Here is a 20,274-nt window from a genome sequence, read left to right as displayed (position 1 = left end):
TCTTTACTGCGTGCTTTACGAGCACCTACATATTGTGTCGGTTCTTTCAGCTTTATTCATTAGGTTTTCAAAGGCATAAGCAGAGCACCAGAGGTGCGAAGGCAAAGTGTGTGGTTATCTGAAGAATTGATGTCCATGGCAGCGGGGCCAAGCGATTTAGCGTTGTTATAGTACCAGGAAAGGAGAAGCGGCACTTCGCCTCTGCCGCGCAGGCACAAGGCGACGTGCGGCAGACGCCGGAGTCGGCAGGTTTCGAACCTGCGCGGGGAAGCCCCAACGCATTTCGAGCCCATCGCCTTAACCACTCGACCACGACAAAAGCGAGCCCGCCGCCGCCGCATTCCTCCTATAATCAAACACGGACTGCGAGGTGGCTGCGGATACCTTTTTAAAGTTGCTCTCCGTTAAAAAAAAAATACCTTTCACAAGATACGTGCCGGCAGACAGACACGCCTCAGAGGGTTTAAGGCTGGCTTCACGTTCAAATGATAAAGTCCCCCCGTCCGGATGTCAAAATGCAACTTTGGCAGACAGAACAAACATCAACAAACCACAAATGTGGACAAGGATTTTACAAGCTGCACCACACTGCACTTTCAAAAGCATTTACGTTCGTGTTAGACGCAGGACTTGCCTTTGATTTGCGCGCTTACGAACGCCATGGAAAACGAAACAAAACTAAAGCCCTCAGCTCCTGCACGTGATTATAATGCCGTTACGTGTCGAAGCAGTAATTTACGTCATCCTACCACTGCAACACGGGGAATAGAGAGAAATGAGCACACGCTACGAATCGTCTCAATCACTCCCTAGAGTCGTAAGGCGCATTGAAGGGTGCACCCCATCATTAATCGTTGCGCCTCTGTGAAAGGAAAGCTCTTGGGCAGTCTTTGAAACAGCTCGGATGAAACACTTGATTGCTTCCATGTGCATCTGGAGCCCACTTCTTATTTTCACTTCACGCCGCCCAAAGCATTTCTAAAACAGGAGATTCGCGTTTGGGAATGCGCCCTGCCCTACAAATAAAACAGGTCTACGGGTCTGAAACCTGCTCCACGGAAAACAGCTCTGTTGCGCTTTTGATCAAAGGGAGATTCGCTGTTCTTACTTTTTGATGACATAACACCCAAAGGGGCTTCTTTGGAGCTGGATTCCAACCAGCATCCTTAAGTTTCTTGGCGGTATCCTTTACAGTCCTCTGTTCGGTCGACAAGGGACTGAAGGGGGCAGCTTTCCTCACACATACAGTGCAATGTACTGTAGTGTTCCCCTTCATTGAATTCGCAGTTCTGCATCAGACCTCTAACTCGTTTCCTTAGCTTGGATTTAAGCCACGAAGCAGGCTTCTACTGTATAAGGAATCACAAACTATTTGAGAGGCCACCATCCCAGGGGGAACTGACAAAGTCTATCCCTAAACACCTAGCGCGGTCTCTCGAGAGACTGTCAAAAATCGCTTTCTCCGTTTGCGTTGCAAGTAAGTGAAAACGCGGTCTCAACCCAGAGCCACTTGGCAGCAGCGACACGTAAATACCGTTACTGTTACTGCTCGATACCGACGTTAGCCTACTATACCATGTTCAGCCACCGCTAGAAAATGCACGGCTCTAGAACCGGAGCAAACGACAGGAGGGCCAACGCCGAACGGGCACACGTGTCAGACATGGAGCGCGACGAGAATGGGATTCGAACCCATGCGTGCAGAGCACAATGGATTAGCAGTCCATCGCCTTAACCACTCGGCCACCTCGTCGAGGGATCTGCGCTGTCCGGACATGGGTTGGCGCGCTCCAGATGATCTTTTTCTTTTTTTTCCCCCGTACTCGAGGGTCATTTTCCTGTTCCACATGCAATTTCAACATTTTCCTTGGGAGATGTCAAGCCAGCAAGCCACTGCTGTGGTTCAGTGGCCAGTGTGGAGTTCAGTGGCCCTGTTGTACACAGAAAGCACATTGAGCTCCTTGGACATGAAAAGTTCCAGATAAAAGCCATTTGTCACCCTTTCTCTTGGTGTTGATGTTGCTATTATATGTAAAGGTGGCAACTTGCTCAGCGAGCAGGCGGAGCACACACCGAATGCAGATGTGTCTGAGTGGTGTGTCCAAGTGGCTGTCAAAGGACAGCTCTCCTGGGGCGCCGTGGCTTAGTTGCTTAAGGTGCCTGTCTAGTACACAGGAGACCCTGGCTCCGAATCCCAGCGGTGCCTTTTTTGTTCTGTCTTCTCGAACAGAACTGGTCATTATGGACAACCGCCTACGGCTAGACTTAATTAAATGCAAGCATTCATTTCCTGTCTTGAACAACTTGTTTTTCTTATAATGGATGCAACTTGCAAAACATGAAATACAAACCTTGCTAATCAGCACTCGTGGCTGGCAAAAAAAAAAAGAAGTCAGCAATGTTTTTTTCTTTAACCTTAACCCTTCTAATGGAGAAGAGTTAAACGACCGAGTCTATGCAGCTTAAACGGTGCGCACGTCGGGTTCTTAGCTGAAAGGGTGGTAAATCACGCTCACCCCAGTCCTTAATCTTTTAAAGAGGATACAAAATTGAACCTAGTCGCCACATCACATACATCCTGTTCAATGATAAAAAGGTAACGTCTATCCTCACTCCAGAGTCAATCTCACGTTGAGGGCATATTTTTTTCCACTTTACCATGAGTCGGGCTCGGCTGCACAGAGGCGAGAGCAGAGCAATGAGGTCACGGGGACAGGGGAGTCACACGCTGGCTGTTTGAACACGCGGAAGATCACTGAGGGATCCACAGTATGTGGACCCTCCGTGCGCCATCAGTCCGCACTCCGGACTCTGAATCCTGCCATCCGAGTTAAGATCTCGGCGGAACCTGAGGCGCAGTTCCTTCTTAAAACGTAATCTGGTGAGCATTTCTAGAATCGTACTTGTATAGATGCAGCCTTTAATGTGTTGCTAGGTTAAAACTGATGACTTCTTGAACTTCAGTAGGCAACTGCCCTCTTGATTTCGGATTTAATTTCTTTATTACAGGGGCACTTTTATGAAGACAGAGTCATGTTCAGGTACTTTGCTTGATGGAGGAAGCTCATTTCGGACTCTGTGACCTGCTCACCTGGAAAGGTCTGCTGTACTACTACAAGAGAGAAGTAGAGTCTGGAAGAAGGGACAATTTTATGATGCTTTGGAAGATAATGTTTTTTTTTTCTTTGAAATCGAAATGAATCAGAATATCAGTGCAAAAGACAGACTCTTGGTTTGGTTTAAAGAGATATGGTTTTAAAACAGACAAAATGTAGAAAACAGGTGTTTCTCACTTTTGGAAAAGAATGGACCGGGGGTAATATTTTACTAGTTGCAGTGCTGATCTCACTGGGTTACAGTGGTGCAATGGATAATGTGTCTAACTACGGATCAGGAGATTGCAGGTTCGACTCTTGTCTGGCTCGGGTCGTTTTTAAACGCATCGGGCTACTCCCTAATTAGTCTGTGCTACTTACTGCATTGTAATCGTACCCAGTAAGAGATTTCCTTCATGTAAATGAACTGCACCTGACAGCTTTAGAAAAACACCTGGCCTCAGTACGGTGCTGAGAGCTCAGCGTTGCTGTTCTAATTAGCACGCACTGCATCGGCTATGAGCCTGAACTTTTCAATTATTCCGATCAGTAAGTCAACACGTAGTCCACATGAACGGTAGAAATATTCTCTTGTCTGTCTCTTGTTTGTATAGAACTGAATGTCCCTGACAATGTACTGTTAGTTTTAATTGAAGAACGGCATTTGTGTTCAAATATACCAGACAAGTTTATGTAACTGCTCATGCGACACTCAGATGTAATTAGTCAAGAAATAAAGTCGAACAACAGCTGCGGGTTTGATTCTGAATGTATGAGATTGCAGTGCCTTTTACTTCCATTGACAAATGATAGAGATTCGAAGAGAGATCCTTCAGACCAGCAAGCAAACCCACGGCTATTTCGGTTTTCTATCTAGGCAACGTTGGTGTCTGCAATAGCATACGTTGGTGCCGTAGGCTTTGGGAGGAAAACCTGCAGGATGGAAAGGTGATCTATAGCCTCATCTCTAGAGATGTTTTGTTGCTGTGGCATGTGTGTGACCCATATTAAAAAAAAAATATCGAAGCTGCCTCTAAATCTGCAAATGAAGATGAGTCGATATACCACTTGTTTTTCGTATAACTAGACATATATTCATTTGTTACTGATTTCATTCATTGAGCACGGGTACAATAGAGGTACAGCAATTCACTGTTTGACATGTCTGGTACAGAACCTACAGAACCTAGCAATTAAAAAAAGGGGTGAAACTGTCTTTAGACTCAGCATACAGTACCGAGGCCACCCATGACCAAATAAAGGCTAACCTCGATAATCAGCCTAAAGAACGCAGACTACAGCAAAACGACTGACTTTGAAAAGGGAATGAACGTCCGGAAGGAGTAGTGGAACTAGCTTGAGATGCTTCTCCGGACCCCTAACTAAAAGCCACCGAGAACCAGCAGCGGCGTCGACTCCTGTCGAACCGGGATCCTTCCGCAGCCACGCAGTTTGTGGTGTCCTAACCCTCCCGTATCTGATTTTGGACCAAGCACATCAGGGGAGAGCACGAACGCAGTCCCCCACTACCAGAAATTATGCAGTCGAGATTCCCACATTTGGGGAATTCGCAGGGGTCAGCACAGCCGGAGTGCAATGGCCGAGCCTCGCCCTGGGTGAACCGATTCGATTTCGATTTTTAAGAACTTTATTTTCTTTTCACAAAAAAATACAGGACATCACAAATCAGAAAGCTTTACATTAATATACATACTTAAAACAGTATATATGATCACATCTCATTACATTTTGACACGGTAACAGTTACATAGCAACAATTTTCTTTTTTTCTGGTGCAAATCACATTCTTTACTTAAACATGATAATGTTTTTCACAGTTTCTTGAGATATTGACCTATGCTCTCTATTTCCCACAGATTTTCTGCTTCCTCCCTCCCTTCTCTCCACAGATCTCTGAGGTAATAGTTCTCTCGGGTGATGAACAGGGCCAGGCTACCTGCTGCCTTGACTGGGACCTCGATGCCTTTGAACAGCCCCATGTTCCTCACTCTCCACAGGGCGTCTTTCCCACTGTTCACCACGGCCCAGATCCTGTCAAACACGTCGGGAGGAAGTTTGACAGGAGAGATGCCGTATATGACGAAAGCAGCGGTCAGGGTAAATTGGGGCAAGAGAGCCTGCAACCAATCTTCAAACTGTGCCCAGAAGGCCTTAGCAAAAAAACAGGACCACAGGAGATGGGTCACAGTCTCCTCCTCGCCGCAGCCCACCCTAATGCAGCGAGGGCTGGGGGTGAGGCCCCTACGGTACAAGAAAGTTCGTACCGGTAAGCACTGGTGGAAGACACTCCAGGCTAAATCTCTGTTAATGTTGCACAGAAATTTAGAGGATGTGTGTCTCCACACCTTCCTTGTTTGGGCTGATGTTAAAATGCCCACAGGGGTCTGCCTATTGTTCTGGGGTGCAACGAAATCTTCCAGTTTTTGGACGCTGACATCTCGGAGGGGAATATGGCCAATTGGGTGAGATCTTAGAAAACTTTTAACTGTCCCATAAATTGCAGGGCATGTGTCAGAGAGTGGGACGTCCAGCTTGGGTCTGACACCCCACACTCTGAACTCCTCCCTACCTACCCAGAGCCTGGAAAAATAAGTCCAGGTACGCGCTGCAGGTGCTGTTGCAAAGCCTCTCAGCACAGAGGCCAGGAAAATGCACAGCAGCTTCGTAGCAATATCTGGGACAGACTTCCCCCCTGAGGGTAGCGGCCTGTACATTATTTCCCTTCTGAGTCTTTCCTGCTTCCCACCCCATAGAAATTGAAACATCAATCTCCTCAGCACCGCTGCAACACGGTGTGGGATTGGGAAGGTAGAAGCCAGAAAATTCAAGACAGGCAAGAGCTCGGCTTTGATGACCAGCACCTTCCCTGTCATGGTGAGGTCTCGGTCCTTCCATTGCATCAGTTTTTTGTTTAAGATTGGCAATTTGTTCTGCCAATTTACTGTTCCCATCTCTTCTCCAAAATACACCCCCAGGACCTTAATTCTCTTCTCTTGCAGCCTGAGATCATGTCCTTCTTTTGGCTCCCTCCAGTTCTGATAAAAAATCTCACTCTTAGATTTGTTAATTTTTGCGGATGAAGCCAAAGAGAAACGATCACAGCACTGCAGAGCTCTGCTAATTGAGGCATTGTCAGAGAGGAGCAGGGTGACGTCATCCATGTATAGAGATGTCTTTACCTCTCCTCCCCCACTTCCAGGCACTGGTATCCGATTAATGGCCTGATCCTGGCGCAAGGCACAGGCTAAGGGCTCCATAGCCAAAACGAATAACAAGGGGGATAATGGGCAGGCCTGCCTCACCTCTGAACAGACTTCAAAGGGGCGTGATCTATTGCCATTAACCATTACTCTGCTGTTGCTACCTGTGTACAGCAGGTTAATCCACTTTCTCATGATGGGGCCAAAATTCATGTGCTCAAGTACCGATGTTAAGTACTGCCGGTTTAGGCGGTCAAAGGCCTTTTCTAGGTCTACACCTAAAATGCACAGAGGGAGGGAGCGATCCTCTGAGTACAGACAAACATCCCTCAACAAGGCCAGGTTGTCGCTCATCAGGCGTCCTGCTATCCCACAAGTCTGTTCTTTCCCTACCAGTGAGGCCACTACATTTTGTAGGCGCAGGATCTTAGTGTCCACGCCTAAGAGGCTGAGGGGTCTCCAGTTCTTTATGTCATTCTTTGCTCCTTTCTTAAACAAGAGAGAGATAGTGCCTTCTCTTAAGGAGTCAGGCAGCAATTCTGTCTTATAGCTTTCCTCGAATAGGAGCAGTAGCGGATCCTGAAGCAGATCCCAAAAGGTGCAATAAAATTCTTTAGGGAGCCCGTCAGCACCCGGAGTTTTCCCCTTCTGTAAGCTCTCCATACTCAGCTCTTCTACTGTCAAATCCCTCTCAAGTACTTCCCTATCTTCTTCACTCAAAACGTTTTCTAGCTTTGAGGTAAAAAAATGAAATTCTTCATCCTTTACCTCTGTAGAGCTGTACAGTCTTGAGTAGAAGGCCTCGGTGCAGGAGAGGATAGCACTCGGCTCTGTTCTCTCTCGTCCCTCCTCATCAACTACACTTTCCATGACAGACTTGGAGCCTACCACTTTCCTGAAAAAGAAGCGAGTACACTTCTCATTTTCTTCCAAGAACTGCACTCTGCTTCTTAACAGCACTCCTCGACTACTTTCTTCGGCTATGCTCCGGATGTCCTTTTTTAAAAGGGTGATATCCTCGAGCACATCGAAGCCACTGTGCAGCATCGTGTAGAGACGCTGCAGCTGCCTCTGTTTCCTGGCTAGCACTCCTCTCCGTCTGGCAGCAGCCTTCCTTCCCTCAGCCATGAAAAAGGCCTTTGTCCTCACCTTCACCTCCTCCCACCACTCTCCTACTGACCCGTACAGACACTGCAAGGACAGCCACTGTGATAGTTTCTCCTTGTAGCGGGATACTACCCCCTCGTTCTCTAGCAGCTTTGTGTTGAGTTTCCAGAGGCCTGGGCCAAAGACAGTCCCGCCCTGGAGTTCCACTCTACACCCTAAAGCCTGATGATCTGAGAAGAAGACAGGCTGAAGAGTGACCCCAACAACTTTCACTCTCTCTGAGACAAAGCAATAGTCAATTCTGGAGCTGCTATTCCTCCCTGACCATGTATATCCTGCTGTTGTGGGATATATACATCTATATGTGTCTGAGAGTTTAAAGTCTTGAACTAAGTTTTGCAGGGCCAGTGAGCTGGAATCCAATTTTATCGGAGAGCTAGACTGCCTGTCTGTGTGCTCTAAGATACAATTAAAATCCCCTCCCACTATCACGTCTGTGCTACTTAACAATAGGGGAGAGAGTGCCTTGAGTAGCTCCACCCTTCCTCCCACGTCAGTAGGACAATACACATTGATTAGCCGCAGGTTAACGGTCCCCCATTCCACATCCACACACAGCAACCTGCCATCTATGACCCTCTGAATACTTTTCAATTTGAAAGCCCATCCTTTGAAAAGAATGGCCACGCCAGAGGCTCTGTTTTTATTGTCCCCTGACCAAACAGAAGGCCCTTTATCCCACCTATCTTCAAAGCTTTTATACCTCTCTTGATAGGCTAAAGCACACTCCTGCAACATCAACACATCTCCCTCTCTCTGCTGGAGGTAATCAAAGACAGACTGGCATTTCACTCTGTCATTGATACCTCTGGTGTTAAGAGAAATTATGTTTAGAGCCATATTACATAAGAAAGTGGAACCAGTCTTTACAAAACACATTTCTCTTCGGTCTCACCTGTTACCTTCTTCTTTTTCTTTTTCTTCTTACCAATTTCCTGCCAGCCATCCTCTGAATGAGCCTTCATCAGGGTGGCAGCAGTAAAAGCGTTCACGGAGTCCATTTCAAGGAAGGGGGTAGAGGGAGGGGTGGAGGGGTTCCAGCTGTCCCCATCGCCATGCTCTCCTTCCTCCTCGCTCGGGGAGAAAACAGAGTCATTTTTGCACTCCGGCTGTGCTGACCCCTGTGAATTCCCCAAATGTGGGAATCTCGACTGCATAATTTCTGGTAGTGGGGGACTGGGTTCGCGCTCTCCCCTGATGTGCTTGGTCCAAAATCAGATACGGGAGGGTTAGGACACCACGAGCTGCGTGGCTGCGGAAGGATCCCGGTTCGACAGGAGTGGACGCCGCTGCTGGTTCTCGCTGGCTTTTAGTTAGGGGTCCGGAGAAGCATCTCAAGCTAGTTCCACTACTCCTTCCGGACGTTCATTCCCTTTTCAAAGTCAGTCGTTTTGCTGTAGTCTGCGTTCTTTAGGCTGATTATCGAGGTTAGCCTTTATTTGGTCATGGGGGGCCTCGGTACTGTATGCTGAGTCTAAAGACAGTTTCACCCGTTTTCTGATTGCTGGGTTCTGTACCAGTGCAGACATGTCAAACAGTGAATGGCTGTACCTCTATTGTATCCATGCTCAATGAATGAAATCGGTAACAAATGAATATATGTCTAGTTATACGAAAAACGAGTGGTTTATCGACTCATCTTCATTTGCAGATTTAGAGGCAGCTTCGATATTCGTTTTACAGACGGGTTTTTTTTTTTGAATATGGGTCACACACATGCCACAGCAACAAAACATCTCTAGAGATGAGGCTATAGATCACCTTTCCATCCTGCAGGTTTTCCTCCAAAAGCCTACGGCACCAACGGCGACCCCTGCTGGCCGGGAGAGGAAAAGCTTACAGCACCTGGTATTCCCAGGCAGTCCCCCATCCAAGTACTAACCAGGCCCAACGCTGCTTAGTTTCCGAGATCAGACGAGATGGGGTGTGTTCAGGGTGGTGTGGCCATAAGCGAAAGCCCCGGCGCCTGACTCGCTACTTGAAGCTGTGTGTGGCGGGGGTTCCGTGCCCCCCGAGCGGGACTGAAGGATCGTTCGTGTGCAACTCTTTGGAAAGGAGCTGCTTTCCAAATCGCATTGCGTGCCTGGATGTTGGCGAATGCGCTCCCTTGTGTTGGCTCGTCCCGCACTGGAGGAGGACAAACAATCTGCACGGAGGAGCACCAGGCAAGTCTTCACCAGACAAAAACCTCCAGTGCACAGCACTCTGGAAACATTTCGGGGCTTTCGCGTGTTTATTTCAGCACGTAAAGCGCACCGGTCCAACACGTCGGCCGGGCGCGCGGCGCCTCCGCCCTCTTGTGGCCTTGCGGCGTCAGAGCAAGAGGCTCCTTCTCGCTGCCCTTCCGCTGTGTTGCAGGGCCCCGAGAGGGAACCCGGAGCGCGCACTTTGTGGGGGGCGGGGGACCGCGTTCGCGCTCTGCCCCCGGTCTCTTGCGCGAGTACTAAATCTCACGGACAGGGAGGCCTCGTCATTAATTGTTACAGGTGAGACGGGGATTAGGAGGAGACCCCGACTGATGGGTAAAGGGGAGCACTAACACCAGAGGGACACCCCCGGCGTCTCTTTTTGAGAGACGCCCTGGGGTTTCCTAATGGCCAAAGAGGGTCGGGACCTCGGTTTGACGCCTCCCCCGAAGGACGGCGCCTGTTTGTGCAGCAGAGTGTCGCCATCAGGAGGCTGGGGCGTAAGAGAGCCACACAGCCCGCAGGGTGAGCGCTCCCTACTGGTCCCAGTCACACCTCTTGCAGGAGCAGCAGCAACCGGAGCTTTTCCGGGGTGGAATCTCCCATCCGGGTGCCGGCCAGGCTCACACCTGCTGGGCTGCCCCGGGGGTGAGCCCAGTCGAGAGTCGCAGGGCCAGATCTAGTCACCGGGGAGAACCGATACAAGTGAAGGATTGCTCGGCTCTCGGCACTTGAAAAGACCGACAAATGTCTCGTTCCCGCCGGAGCTGAATGTACCCGCATGTGTGGTGTCGTCTTCTTCCCCCGCCCCGCTGTGTTTGCTGTATTGTCTCTGAAGCCGGCCCCCCCGAGACGAGACGGGCTGTTCCTGTGCCCCAATTAACACTTTACAGGTGCCATTCCCCGGCATTGTGGCCATTGTCGGTGCTCACACGCGATAAGATAAGGCGGAGGAGAGCGGGGCATGCCCAGCGGCAGACATTCAAGGAGGGGGCAGTGCGAGGTGAGGTGAGGTGCGACACGCCGGAGCCCCGACGCAGCTAATGCGGAGCACTTGTTGGACTGGCATCGAAAGGACGTGTGCGAACGGAGCGAGCCTTCCCTGCGGCGGAGCGCGGGAACTTTCTCCCCCCCTCCCGCTGCAGGAGTTGTGTGCACTGCAGCGGTGCCGAGAGAAAAGCACAGAAGGCAGCAGGCTCTGGAGAGCAGGTAAGAGACGGAGCCTTGTGGGCAGGCGAGCAGGCCCGTTTTTTGGAAATTGCTGAAAAGGTTTGTTCGGTGTGTGGCAGGCGCACGTCGGGAGCTTGCGTGGCGATCTGCCGGTCTGGAGTTATGCAAATGAGGCCGAATTGCATCCCGGGACATGCTGCGAATGCGCAACGGCGACTGCAGATGTGTAGGAAACGGCGCGCTCGTTTCCTCGTTTTGCCCACACTTTTGAGTGTTAGTGTGGCGTGTGAGTGTGTGAAAGAGTGGGCCCAGCAGGAGGCGGTGGCGTGCGGGGCGAGGAGGTGGCCTAGGCTGCGTGATTTGTGCTGTGGGTGCGGGCCGCTTGCAGGGGCCTGTTTAACTCATACTTACCTGGCAGGGGAGATACCTTGATCAAGAAGGAGGTTCACCCAGGGCGAGGCTCGGCCATTGCACTCCGGCTGTGCTGACCCCTGCGAATTCCCCAAATGTGGGAATCTCGACTGCATAATTTCTGGTAGTGGGGGACTGCGTTCGCGCTCTCCCCTGATGTGCTTGGTCCAAAATCAGATACGGGAGGGTTAGGACACCACGAGCTGCGTGGCTGCGGAAGGATCCCGGTTCGACAGGAGTGGACGCCGCTGCTGGTTCTCGCTGGCTTTTAGTTAGGGGTCCGGAGAAGCATCTCAAGCTAGTTCCACTACTCCTTCCGGACGTTCATTCCCTTTTCAAAGTCAGTCGTTTTGCTGTAGTCTGCGTTCTTTAGGCTGATTATCGAGGTTAGCCTTTATTTGGTCATGGGGGGCCTCGGTACTGTATGCTGAGTCTAAAGATAGTTTCACCCGTTTCCTGATTGCTCGGTTCTGTACCAGTGCAGACATGTCAAACAGTGAATGGCTGTACCTCTATTGTATCCGTGCTCAATGAATGAAATCGGTAACAAATGAATATATGTCTAGTTATACGAAAAACGAGTGGTTTATCGACTCATCTTCATTTGCAGATTTAGAGGCAGCTTCGATATTCGTTTTACAGACGGGTTTTTTTTTTTGAATATGGGTCACACACATGCCACAGCAACAAAACATCTCTAGAGATGAGGCTATAGATCACCTTTCCATCCTGCAGGTTTTCCTCCCAAAGCCTACGGCACCAACGGCGACCCCTGCTGGCCGGGAGAGCAAAAGCTTACAGCACCTGGTATTCCCAGGCAGTCTCCCATCCAAGTACTAACCAGGCCCGACGCTGTTTAGCTCCCGAGATCAGACGAGATCGGGCGTGTTCAGGGTGGTGTGGCCGTAAGCGAAATCCCAGGCGCCTGACTCGCTACTTGAAGCTGTGTGTGGCGGGGGTTCCGTGCCCCCCGAGCGGGACTGAAGGATCGTTCGTGTGCAACTCTTTGGAAAGGAGCTGCTTTCCAAATCGCATTGCGTGCCTGGATGTTGGCGAATGCGCTCCCTTGTGTTGGCTCGTCCCGCACTGGAGGAGGACAAACAATCTGCACGGAGGAGCACCAGGCAAGTCTTCACCAGACAAAAACCTCCAGTGCACAGCACTCTGGAAACATTTCGGGGCTTTTGCGTGTTTATTTCAGCACGTAAAGCGCTCCGGTCCAACACGTCGGCCGGGCGCGCGGCGCCTCCGCCCTCTTGTGGCCTTGCGGCGTCAGAGCAAGAGGCTCCTTCTCGCTGCCCTTCCGCTGTGTTGCAGGGCCCCGAGAGGGAACCCGGAACGCGCACTTTGTGGGGGGCGGGGGACCGCGTTCGCGCTCTGCCCCCGGTCTCTTGCGCGAGTACTAAATCTCACGGACAGGGGGGCCTCGTCATTGATTGTTACAGGTGAGACGGGGATTAGGAGGAGACCCCGACTGATGGGTAAAGGGGAGCACTAACACCAGAGGGACACCCCCGGCGTCTCTTTTTGAGAGACGCCCTGGGGTTTCCTAATGGCCAAGGAGGGTCGGGACCTCGGTTTGACGCCTCCCCCGAAGGACGGCGCCTGTTTGTGCAGCAGAGTGTCGCCATCAGGAGGCTGGGGCGTAAGAGAGCCACACAGCCCGCAGGGTGAGCGCTCCCTACTGGTCCCAGTCACACCTCTTGCAGGAGCAGCAGCAACCGGAGCTTTTCCGGGGTGGAATCTCCCATCCGGGTGCCGGCCAGGCTCACACCTCCTGGGCTGCCCCGGGGGTGAGCCCAGTCGAGAGTCGCAGGGCCAGATCTAGTCACCGGGGAGAACCGATACAAGTGAAGGATTGCTCGGCTCTCGGCACTTGAAAAGACCGACAAATGTCTCGTTCCCGCCGGAGCTGAATGTACCCGCATGTGTGGTGTCGTCTTCTTCCCCCGCCCCGCTGTGTTTGCTGTATTGTCTCTGAAGCCGGCCCCCCCGAGACGAGACGGGCTGTTCCTGTGCCCCAATTAACACTTTACAGGTGCCATTCCCCGGCATTGTGGCCATTGTCGGTGCTCACACGCGATAAGATAAGGCGGAGGAGAGCGGGGCATACCCAGCGGCAGACATTCAAGGAGGGGGCAGTGCGAGGTGAGGTGAGGTGAGACACGCCGGAGCCCCGACGCAGCTAATGCGGAGCACTTGTTGGACTGGCATCGAAAGGACGTGTGCGCACGGAGCGAGCCTTCCCTGCGGCGGAGAGCGGGAACTTTCTCCCCCCCTCCCGCTGCAGGAGTTGTGTGCACTGCAGCGGTGCCGAGAGAAAAGCACAGAAGGCAGCAGGCTCTGGAGTGCAGGTAAGAGACGGAGCCTTGTGGGCAGGCGAGCAGGCCCGTTTTTTGGAAATTGCTGAAAAGGTTTGTGCGGTGTGTGGCAGGCGCACGTCGCGAGCTTGCGTGGCGATCTGCCGGTCTGGAGTTATGCAAATGAGGCCGAATTGCATCCCGGGACATGCTGCGAATGCGCAACGGCGACTGCAGATGTGTAGGAAACGGCGCGCTCGTTTTCTCGTTTTGCCCACACTTTTGAGTGTTAGTGTGGCGTGTGAGTGTGTGAAAGAGTGGGCCCAGCAGGAGGCGGTGGCGTGCGGGGCGAGGAGGTGGCCTAGGCTGCGCGATTTGTGCTATGGGTGCGGGCCGCTTGCAGGGGCCTGTTTAACTCATACTTACCTGGCAGGGGAGATACCTTGATCAAGAAGGAGGTTCACCCAGGGCGAGGCTCGGCCATTGCACTCCGGCTGTGCTGACCCCTGCGAATTCCCCAAATGTGGGAATCTCGACTGCATAATTTCTGGTAGTGGGGGACTGCGTTCGCGCTCTCCCCTGATGTGCTTGGTCCAAAATCAGATACGGGAGGGATAGGACACCACGAGCTGCGTGGCTGCGGAAGGATCCCGGTTCGACAGGAGTGGACGCCGCTGCTGGTTCTCGCTGGCTTTTAGTTAGGGGTCCGGAGAAGCATCTCAAGCTAGTTCCACTACTCCTTCCGGACGTTCAATCCCTTTTCAAAGTCAGTCGTTTTGCTGTAGTCTGCGTTCTTTAGGCTGATTATCGAGGTTAGCCTTTATTTGGTCATGGGGGGCCTCGGTACTGTATGCTGAGTCTAAAGACAGTTTCACCCGTTTTCTGATTGCTGGGTTCTGTACCAGTGCAGACATGTCAAACAGTGAATGGCTGTACCTCTATTGTATCCGTGCTCAATGAATGAAATCGGTAACAAATGAATATATGTCTAGTTATACGAAAAACGAGTGGTTTATCGACTCATCTTCATTTGCAGATTTAGAGGCAGCTTCGATATTCGTTTTACAGACGGGTTTTTTTTTGTGAATATGGGTCACACACATGCCACAGCAACAAAACATCTCTAGAGATGAGGCTATAGATCACCTTTCCATCCTGCAGGTTTTCCTCCCAAAGCCTACGGCACCAACGGCGACCCCTGCTGGCCGGGAGAGCAAAAGCTTACAGCACCTGGTATTCCCAGGCAGTCTCCCATCCAAGTACTAACCAGGCCCGACACTGCTTAGCTTCCAAGATCAGACAAGATCGGGCGTGTTCCGGGTGGTGTGGCTGTAAGCGAAAGCCCTAGCGCCTGACTCGCTACTTGAAGCTGTGTGTGGCGGGGGTTCCGTGCCCCCCGAGCAGGACTGAAGGATCGTTCGTGTGCAACTCTTTGGAAAGGAGCTGCTTTCCAAATCGCATTGCGTGCCTGGATGTTGGCGAATGCGCTCCCTTGTGTTGGCTCGTCCTGCACTGGAGGAGGACAAACAATCTGCACGGAGGAGCACCAGGCAAGTCTTCAGTGCACAGCACTCTGGAAACATTTCGGGGCTGTCGCGTGTTTATTTCAGCACGTAAAGCGCACCGGTCCAACACGTCGGCCGGGCGCGCGGCGCCTCCGCCCTCTTGCTGCCCCTGCAGCTGCTTCACTTTTCCCTTTAGTTGCCATCGATTTTTTTGTAGTGCTATACATATACGATTGAGGTATCTTAGAGTTCTCCTTCGAAGACCCAGCACTCTCTTTTCTTTTCCCAGTGTTACTCATATCGGACTTTTTAAACCTAAAAAAAAATCGTTTTTTTTTTCTTTCAATTATAACTGAAGTTTAAACAACTAGTGTTAAGTCCTTATTTTTCTGTAGTCAAAAAAAGCAAAAATTAACATTCAGGTCATGAAAAACTCAAAAAAACTCCCCAACCACTAAACTTTACCTCCCACCTGAGCGCCATCTTGAACGCCCCTACCACCAGAGAATGCTCACGATTTCGGAAGCTGTCTCCGGGACGTGCTGATTCCACACATCCTGAATAAATCATGATATTGTTAGTTGTTGTAGCTAGACGTTCAAATGAGTTTCATGGCCAGATGGACTGTTTCCTCCAGCGGTATAATATTGCAGTGAGACAGCACGATGCCTGCAAGACTATGTCACGCTAAACGCCACAGATTGCGTTTGTCCGTTCGTGTCAGTCGTCCCGCAGCCACGGGAAGTGGGACACAAACATGCCGCAATGCTTTCAAGACGTTAGGATTTGTTTGTGCAACATCCAAGAAGAGTACTTGTGGCTTGAATGTGAACTGTACGTGCCCGCCCCCTTTCCTCTGTAGTGCATGAGTTCCTCCCGGCACGCCCTTCGTCATTGTTCTGTCATCTTGTATTTAAAGGGTTGTATTTCTGCTGCTGAAAATAAGCAACGGTTTTCTCACAACGCCCTTTGTTCCCAACGGAGCCCTTGTCTGTCATGAAATTCTTCAAAACCTCAAGCTAGAAGAAGAAGAAGACGACAAATATGAAGCGTTATAGCAACGACATGCCATGAGACGATCGATAACGATTTCCATAGGATCCCCGCGGTTGCCTGGCAACCGTCAGCTTTGCGCAGTGGCAGTATCGTAAGCTGTGAGGTTTAGCCGAGGCGCGATTATTGCTAGTTGAAAACTTTTCCCAATACCCCGCTTCCGCCGGTTTGCAATACAATCGGCGAAAGCAATTTTTGACAGTCTCGTTAGAGACTGAGCAAGGTGTTTAAAGACAGATTTGGTCACGGTGATATCATGGTAGAAAGAAACGAGCTTGTTACGTGTCAACAGAAACGCTCTTTAGCTCTTTCAGCTTTATGCAGAGAACAGCGTCTGTCGAGATTACTTTTGTGTCAGCGCGAAACGCCGTGTGCTGTCAGTATGATTTCATATTGCTCGTAGCGGCGTCTGGCTTTTGTCTGTCAAACGTTAGGTTGCGCTTCTTCATGCTGCATCGTCGGCATGAGTGGAGCATTTTAAACGTCTGTACTTACTGCGCCCCATAAGAAATCGTTTGTCCCCATTCAAAAGAGATTGTGCGATGTCCTGCAGCGTTCGCAAAGCAAACCTTTGACAGTTTGAAAAGAGGAATTTATTCTGCTTCCTGTGCGTGCAGTAGTTACAAAGTTGAACGTCTTTACACGATCTGCTGCAGTTTTCAGTGGGTGGGCTTTGTCAAATGGCTTGGAAAAACGCACTGTGTTTCGGCTCGGGAAACATCATGAGCAGTGTCCTGCATGTTTTCTGTGTATAGCTGTCTTTTAACGCATACAGAATTCATTCGAAATCATTGATTTCTCCAATTAACAAGGGTCCCTTTTTGAACCTGCCAGAAGCATTCTTTCAATGTAACAGATTTACTCCGGGGAAGGGCAGCATGACATTGAGAGTAGCTCAAGCTTTCAGCACCTTTATCTGACTGCATGTATGCAGACACTGCTCAGAATCCCCTGTAAGATTCTCCTTCAATTCCGTTTTGCAGTGCTTTAGCTCTTTCAAAAGGCTTCGCTTTGCTAGTCACAATCCAAGGCTCATGACAGCATTTGAAAACATTCGCAACTGCGTTGGCCGGGAATCGAACCTGGGTTAACTGCTTTGAAAGCAGCTATGCGCAACACTGGCTCGCTCCAGAATAAATCTCACGTCGAGGGAATATTTTTTTCCATTTTACCGTGAGTCGGGCTCAGCTGCACAGAGGAGAGAGCAGAGCAAAGAGGTCACGGGGACAGGGGAGTCACACGCTGGCGGTTTGAATACGCGGAAGATCACTGAGGGATCCACAGTATATGGACCCTCCGTGCGCCATCAGTCCGCACTCCGGACTCTGAATCCTGCCATCCGAGTTAAGATCTCGGCGGAACCTGAGGCGCAGTTCCTTCTTAAAACGTAATCTGGTGAGCATTTCTAGAATCGTACTTGTATAGATGCAGCCTTTAATGTGTTGCTAGGTTAAAATTGATGACTTCTTGTATTTCAGTAGGCAACTGCCCTCTTGATTTCGGATTTAATTTCTTTATTACAGGGGCGCTTTTATGAAGACAGAGTCATGTTCAGGTACTTTGCTTGATGGAGGAAGCTCATTTCGGACTCTGTGATCTGCTCACCTGGAAAGGTCTGCTATACTACTACAAGAGAGAAGTAGAGTCTGGAAGAAGGGACAATTTTATGATGCTTTGGAAGATAATGTTTTTTTTTCTTATACTGAAAATGAAAGGTAGTTGTTTCTATATGGACTCAGTCTTTGGAATTTGTATATATATATTTCAGTGATCCCTCAGCCATTCCTTCTGTATTGTAATTCAATTTCTCTTTTAAAATTCCTTCCCCACTTCTAGGACCTGCAGTTGCTGAACTCCACAATGGCTTCTATTGGAAAGTCTGTGACTGAGACCAAGTAAGTGTTCACTTTTTTATGAAACCATTATTTATTTAGGAGCAATGAGCAATTCTTATATAAATGCAATAAAATCATTATGCTCAAACTATGAGAGAGAAAATTAAGGATAATTTAAGAAATCAGTCTTAGCTTGTTTCTATACACAGATGGTATTATTTATTTTCAAAGGAAACCCGCGAGGATTCCCCTGGTGTGCAAGATGTGCCTGAATACTCTTGATCAGCTTCCTGCTCACTTGAAGAGGGCGTGTATGAAGCACGCCACGGCAGAAAAGATCAGGATGGCCTCTCAACAGGCGAGGGAGGACATGATGAATCACCTGAAGAACGGGGTCATCGTGGATTACCACAGAATAGAGATCGTGTCTGGTGAGGCAAACAGGATAGTGGTTGTAAGACTGCTAGAGTCCTTGGGCCTTTTTGTACATGGGAAGCCTGAAGACACATTGGCAAGGTGAGATATTTTTAATCTGTAAGGCTTCTGTAGTTTCTTTTTGAAATCATTGTTACAACATATTATGTAAAAGCATGTTGAAAAGAATCTACCTGCATTCCAGCGGCCCTGAGCAAGAGGCCGCTGTCCAGGAGGAAGAGATGCCAGAGGCTGCTCTAGAAACTGAAACAGAAGCGGATAAGGAAGGGGAAGATGTGAGCTCTGAAGAACTCTATCAGCAGTAAGACTTTTTATTTTTCAGATGTATCTATTTTTTACTAAAATTCTAATTTGTCTTATAGGTATAAAATGTTTAAACCGGTGTTTTATATCCTTACAGGCCCTGAGTAGTTAAAAAGTATCAGCAGGCCGGAAGAGAGTGGCCCAAGCTGGACTCTATAGAAAGCACTCCCTGGATGCTCCTCTCCTGATTGGATTCAAACAGTACCTTACCAAGGATCTGGGAGTGGCAAATTATTCTCAGGAGGTATTTATTTTTTAAAGGCATTTAAAATTAAGCAATGGTATCTTCATTGTAAATGTTTTTATTTCTTAGCTTAAAATTCACCCATGTGAAATGATGTCAGCCATAAACATCATGACTCTATATTTCCTACCTGAATCTATTCTACTTAAATTATTACATTATACACAATTTGAGTTCATTTTAAAAAGTAAAAGGTAATGAAAGGAATGCATTTTCATAAGAAAGATAATACCGATATGCATGTGATAATCTTCCTTATATCATGTAGTGCATCATTTGGACACTTTGTGGGCTTCAAATACAAAGAAAATCATGTTCTATGGTACAAGATAAATACAAAACTTAAGCTTTTATTTTAATTAGATTTCTTTATAAAGCATAAGCAATCATTTATTACATCGCTTCTTGAATTAAATCTTTTGACAAGAGGTAAGACTTCTGTTACATTTAAACCCATGTTTAGCTGTGTTTTTTAGATTTAACTGAACCAATTTCTGTGTGTGATAATGTCCTTGAATTCTGACAACATCACACTAAATTACATGATATAAAACAGCTAATGTTTCTAGAGATAAAGTTTCTGAGATGCTTCTAATTACTTTTTATTACCAGGGACAGTTTAATTCACCTTGTACAGTACTGTAAGACCAAGATGCTTTTTTTAAAAGTTATTTAACATTTTATAGAACTTTGTCTACTATGGCAACATGATGTGCTTGGTGAAACTTGGAAAAATACTGCTTGGCCACTTATCTTAAGATAAAGATAGGATAAAGGTTTATCTTTTGCACCTACCTGACCCCCAGGGAAGGCCAATGCTTTCTAAGTTGATGGTTCCCTACAGTAGACTGTACTTTAATTTCAAAGGTAATGTATATTGACCCAAATCAGTTTTGGAATCCAATCTACTGACGAGATGGAGCACATCCTTTTTTCAGGATTTTAGCATCATATGTTTGGTATATTTAGTCCCTAATGCTGAAAGAAATGATCATAGAACATTTGGACACTTTGTGGGCTTGAAATACAAAGCAAATCATGTTCTATGGTACAAGATAAATACAAAACTTAAGCTTTTATTTTAATTAGATTTGTTTATAAAGCATAAGCAATCATTTATTACATTAATATATGTAAAAATAACATTTTAGCATCATACGTTTAGTATATTTAGTCCCTAATGCTGAAAGAAATGATCATAGAACATGACATCTAACCTTACCTGCGGTGTTTTTAATCCCTATTGCTCAATGCACGGTGAAAGCATTCCATACATGTGTCTGACAATGAGGAATGGGCCCCTGAGACAGTCATTTGCCTGTTTCACAAATGATCGTATTTTACTAGAG

The 20,274-nt window shown here is 48.6% G+C and overlaps 5 non-coding genes and 3 pseudogenes across 5 annotated transcripts; 3 read left to right on the top strand and 5 right to left on the bottom strand.

Annotated features, from left to right (window-relative positions):
- Window positions 1–1,671: 1,671 nt before the first annotated feature.
- trnas-gcu (transfer RNA serine (anticodon GCU)) lies at window positions 1,672–1,753 on the bottom strand. The gene has a single exon. It is a non-coding gene; the product is annotated as a tRNA-Ser (tRNA).
- Window positions 1,754–4,593: 2,840 nt separating this feature from the next.
- Window positions 4,594–4,734, bottom strand: LOC148634384 (U1 spliceosomal RNA; annotated as a pseudogene).
- Window positions 4,735–9,316: 4,582 nt separating this feature from the next.
- LOC148634383 (5S ribosomal RNA) lies at window positions 9,317–9,435 on the bottom strand (annotated as a pseudogene).
- Window positions 9,436–11,242: 1,807 nt separating this feature from the next.
- On the top strand, window positions 11,243–11,406 carry LOC148634382 (U1 spliceosomal RNA). The gene has a single exon (XR_015933566.1). It is a non-coding gene; the product is annotated as a U1 spliceosomal RNA (small nuclear RNA).
- Window positions 11,407–12,042: 636 nt separating this feature from the next.
- LOC148634381 (5S ribosomal RNA) lies at window positions 12,043–12,161 on the bottom strand. Its single transcript, XR_015933521.1, has one exon. It is a non-coding gene; the product is annotated as a 5S ribosomal RNA (ribosomal RNA).
- A 1,807-nt stretch (window positions 12,162–13,968) lies between these two features.
- On the top strand, window positions 13,969–14,132 carry LOC148634380 (U1 spliceosomal RNA). The gene has a single exon (XR_015933555.1). It is a non-coding gene; the product is annotated as a U1 spliceosomal RNA (small nuclear RNA).
- A 636-nt stretch (window positions 14,133–14,768) lies between these two features.
- LOC148634379 (5S ribosomal RNA) lies at window positions 14,769–14,887 on the bottom strand (annotated as a pseudogene).
- A 1,293-nt stretch (window positions 14,888–16,180) lies between these two features.
- On the top strand, window positions 16,181–16,322 carry LOC148634378 (U4 spliceosomal RNA). The gene has a single exon (XR_015933622.1). It is a non-coding gene; the product is annotated as a U4 spliceosomal RNA (small nuclear RNA).
- The last annotated feature ends 3,952 nt before the right edge of the window (window positions 16,323–20,274 follow it).

The sequence above is a fragment of the Lepisosteus platostomus genome, unplaced genomic scaffold (genome assembly GCF_059453375.1).
Source record: "Lepisosteus platostomus isolate fLepPlt1 unplaced genomic scaffold, fLepPlt1.hap1 Scaffold_32_H1, whole genome shotgun sequence".
In the NCBI taxonomy this organism is placed as follows: Eukaryota; Metazoa; Chordata; class Actinopteri; order Semionotiformes; family Lepisosteidae; genus Lepisosteus; species Lepisosteus platostomus.
The sequence above is the reverse complement of the archived record's forward strand: the minus strand, read 5'-3'. Positions and strand labels throughout refer to the sequence as shown.